This window comes from Copadichromis virginalis, linkage group LG5, assembly GCF_057382275.1.
Source record: "Copadichromis virginalis isolate Kocher_CV1m ecotype Utaka linkage group LG5, C_Virginalis_male_GT1.1, whole genome shotgun sequence".
Taxonomy (NCBI): domain Eukaryota; kingdom Metazoa; phylum Chordata; class Actinopteri; order Cichliformes; family Cichlidae; genus Copadichromis; species Copadichromis virginalis.
In genome coordinates this window covers 8,091,102-8,095,369 of record NC_140622.1, presented here as the reverse complement: position 1 = coordinate 8,095,369, position 4,268 = coordinate 8,091,102, and the positions used below count along the sequence as shown (strand labels likewise).

The 4,268-nt window shown below is 38.4% G+C and overlaps 1 long non-coding RNA gene across 2 annotated transcripts; it reads right to left on the bottom strand.

Moving 5' to 3' along the window:
- Positions 1-800: 800 nt before the first annotated feature.
- On the bottom strand, positions 801-3,482 carry LOC146708854 (uncharacterized). 2 transcript variants are annotated; one of them, XR_014920632.1, is made up of 5 exons: positions 3,292-3,482; positions 2,211-2,378; positions 1,646-1,890; positions 1,409-1,517; positions 801-1,289 (listed from the first exon to the last, which is right to left on the bottom strand). It is a non-coding gene; the product is annotated as an uncharacterized LOC146708854 (long non-coding RNA). The 2 variants fall into 2 exon arrangements; XR_014920633.1 differs by lacking the exon at positions 3,292-3,482 and having other exon boundaries at positions 2,211-2,442.
- Between the last annotated feature and the right edge of the window lie 786 nt (positions 3,483-4,268).

Below are 4,268 nucleotides of genomic sequence, written 5' to 3'. Positions count from 1 at the left end.
TTAGGTTATATATTACCTAAAGTCCTAATGTTTTCATGAAACTTCCTTTTTTTCCCCATCTGAGCATCGGGGAAAAGGCTGTCTTGCAATTGTTGAGGTCACTAGTGTGTGCCCAATTTCTTCCGGGATCACTCTCTTTGTAGGTTTTAGTGGACTCCTAGTACTGCGAAGTGGTTTCATGGTACAAAGGGATTGTATTCCAAGATCTGGGAGACTGTAGAAATGAGCAGTGATGCCCTTCCTACCATCTTTCCAGAAAAATAAGTGATCTGGAAGCTGTTAGGCTGACTTACAGCAGCAGCACTTTCTGCACCTGCATAAACTCCAGGACACATTTACTAACGGTGTTTGTTGCTGTATGTGCTGCAGCTTTGAATTTTTTAATAATACATATTTTGTTAATATTTTGGCTATGGTGTCTTGTTTTGAAATGTACAAGAGTAAAAGTGTTTTTAGCAGGTGCTTCAAAGCTAAGTTTGACTGGGAAACTCAAAGCTCAATAGTCTGTATCAACAGAAATTCACTGCAGCCTATGTAATATTTCATGCGTCATAATTTATTCTACTCTATCTTTCAAATACATATTTGTGTGGCAATGTCATGCACAACACACACAACTATTAGATCCTTAAGATCAAACCCGTGTCATTCTTTTGGTCCACTGCAGTGCAGTAGTCAAAAAAAAGAATAAGTGAAGTGTCCACAGATGGCCAGGATAGAGCCCAGAGTGTTAATGTTTAAAATGTATAAAAATATTATTGATTACAATTCTTTACTGTTAATATCAACAATAAGCTTTTTATTTTGAAAATACAAGTTTAAAAAAAATGCTGTTACATTTACATTTAATGCTGTTTCACTGTAATCCTTTATTATAAGTATGGACACAGAATAAAGTGAACAACATTTTGAAATAAGTTTAATTGGAATTTTGTACTACGCAAAAAACAAAACAAAAAAACAACAACAACAACATATTAAACAAACAAACAAACACAGCCAGTGCCTTCATTTGTCCATTACATGTCAAACATAGCACTGACCCTTAGCCCCTGCTCATCAGCACATGCATTCAAAAAGAGCTCCATGTCCTCTGCAAACTGAAAAACAAAGAGGAACAAGTCCCTTGCTCCAGTGTCTTCTTCCTCTGACATGTCTATTAAGACCCTCTGCTGGTCCCCTTGATTTAAGGACAGATATTTGGGCATTGTTACATGTCCACAGAAAAGTGCCTTATTTTGGACAACCCACTGCACAGCAGGACGCAGATCTTCAACAACTGCTGGCTCCTGTGTCAGGCAAATGGGCATGAAAACATAGTTATTTCTCTGTTGCAGAACAGTTTTTTAACAGTTATTCAAATTTCACTAACCATGTAATTACACTACTGTTTAAAGTGAATACTGACCTGACTTACTTCCTGGAACTTGCGCTTTTTCAGTCTGAAAATGGGCACGTGTTGTCCTTCAAGCACAGCTTTGGCTTCCTCTCTCCAGTGTGCAAATAGCTTGCCAGAGCTATGAAGAGTAAGGCCACAGTGAGGGCATGTCATTTTCATGGACTTTCCATCAGCTGCAGTTTTATTGAACACAGAGGGTAGAGCATATGAATGTTCTAACAAAGACTCAGAAAATGGTTCAGATACCGAAGACAAAACCTTGGGGGGGAAACGGGGCTCCTCGAAGAGTACTGCCGGAGGAATACGGGTCTCCTCGGAGAGTTCAGCGGGGAGCAGTCCTGATAATGGTGGCTGACTTGGCATTGAAGAATGCTGACAAGACAATAAATGCCTTGCCATATCCCCACGCCGTATGATTGTAATCTTACAGACAGGGCAGTGAAAGTGTCCTGTTGTCCTACAAGGCAGCCTGCACTGGCATATCATTTTATCTGTAAGAGAAAAAAAACAAACAAACAAACAGATGTAATGTAGTTGTATAGAATGCAACCAATTTGTCTAACAATCAGATTGTACATGTTAACAAAAACATCCAAGCCAACCTCAATAATGAAAGCAAAATGGTATGGATCACAAAAGTTATGTCTAGGAAAGTGGTGAAAAGTAAATAAAAATATATTTTATAAAAACACTATTTTTGTTGCAGATGAACAGTACAATATCAACAGCAACTTTTAAGTCAACAAAGATACTGCAGACGTGCTTAAAAAAGTGCATATTTATAACTAAAGTATATTTAATACAAACATACCTTTGAAAGGCAAAGCATTTTTTTTTGCACACTTAGATGCTCCTCAATCTTTGCCCTGACAGTAGGGCTGAAAGTGGGGCACAGAGGGCAGTGAAAGAGTCCTCTGCAACACGTGTTGCATTCCTGCAATTCTGGCTTTAAGCCCGAATTCCAGATTGATGTGTGCATCTAAAACAGAGAGAGAAACAGATAAACACCATATACACATTTAAGTTAAGGTTTTAGCAGAAATAACAATTTACAGTTGGCATGTAATAGCTTTGGGAAGAAAATTCTTGAAAAAAAAAACCCACAAATATTTTACAAGACACTTTAATTTGTGAGACATGTTTCTATTGACATATAACAGTCAATTGAACAGAGGCTAACTAAAATCTGGGCAATAAAAAAGCTGTACAGAAAAGAATAATGAATAGAAGTATTGATAAATATATAAATCTGTTTGTGACGAAATTTACAGTGTTGACGCTAACCAAAGGTGTCACAAGTACACACGTTCCTTACTACAGTTTAGATACCTCTGTTTAAAAAGCACCGACTCGACTTTTTAGTCAAGTCGAAGTAAGAAGTACAGGGTCTAAAATATAATTTATGTACAAAATTTTGAAGTAATCTTGCGTCCAAAGCACGCGTGCGGGGGGCTGATTTACAAATGTACGGATTACAAAGTACAGATACGCGTGCTACAATGTGAGAAGTAGAAGTATAAAGAAGTATACAGTAGGCACAAAAAAGTACAGCAGTAAAGACACCAGAAAATTCTACTTAAGTACAGTATTGAAGTATTCGTTATTTTGCATCTCTGACGCCAACAATAAATCATACTCTAATGCAAAATGTGGTTTTTGCTTCTTCTCGCCCACAGAAGCCGTTAATCCAGCTCTCTTACTTAAACCAGGCCCAGGAAAAAGCATATTTGTGTGTTTCTCTGCCATGGAGCACGATGAAAAAACATTAAAATAAGGAGGAATGTTGTTGTAACGCTAAATAAGTGGCAACATGATCATTGTAAGAAAACTAGACGATTCCTAGAATTCTGAAATCACTAACGGCAAATTTATTTAAGAAAGACTTAACCAACCTTTGTGATCAACTTGCAAGACTTCCACGGTATCCATGCGTGTTTACGGCTAGTGTGGAGGTCACGTGCTTCCGGCTACTGTGGAGGTCACGTGCTTCCGGCTACTGTGGAGGTCACGTGTTTCCGGTTAGTGTGGAGGTCACGTGTATCCGGTTACTGTGGAGCTCCACAGTGGCTGCAGCCAGACCCTTCTCGTTACTACCACACACCAAATCCAGTTGTTGGTACCTGCTGGCTTGTGTAGCCACTAGGTAACAAAAGCTCAACACTGCCCCTAGCATCCTGGAGCACTTCTGTTGTGTTTTGTACGTGCTTCAGAGTTTGTACGTGCTTTGTCTCTAGCAGCCACCGTAAATATACTTTTAATTATTCACTCCACATAAAATGTAATAAATAAATCGTATAATGCAAAACCCAACTATTTACATTTCAACTTTAAACTATTTAAATTTTCAGCTTTTTCCTTTTAAAATAAAATAAAAAAGTGAAACAACACAAAACACTGCAAACCACAACACAATTAAATATAAATTAAAAAATGCAAAACAGAAAGAACATGCATATTCTCTGTCATATGGACCTGCATGAATAAACTTTCTGACTCCTTTATCATTCGCAACTGAAAATAGTTGTGGATGATTACTATACCTTTCTAATGTGATGTCGTTGTCCCTGACTCTCTTTCTCTCTCTCTCCCTCCCGCTCTGTTCCTGTGCTACTGAGTGTAACTACTGCCCCTCCCCCCTCTGCCAAGCGCAAAGCACAAGGCTCGCGTGCGGAGTGAAGCGGAAAAAAAGTGCGACAGAGAGGGTGAGAGACAAGTGAGAGTTTCGTTCGCGACCAACACATCACTACTCATTAAAGCTGGAGTAACTATTGTAGCCAGCTCTTTCAAAAGAAATGCATTGAGGCTATTTCCATTAAAGTAATATGCAGTTTTGTGATAAAGATTTATCATATGACTATAATCTGAAAGA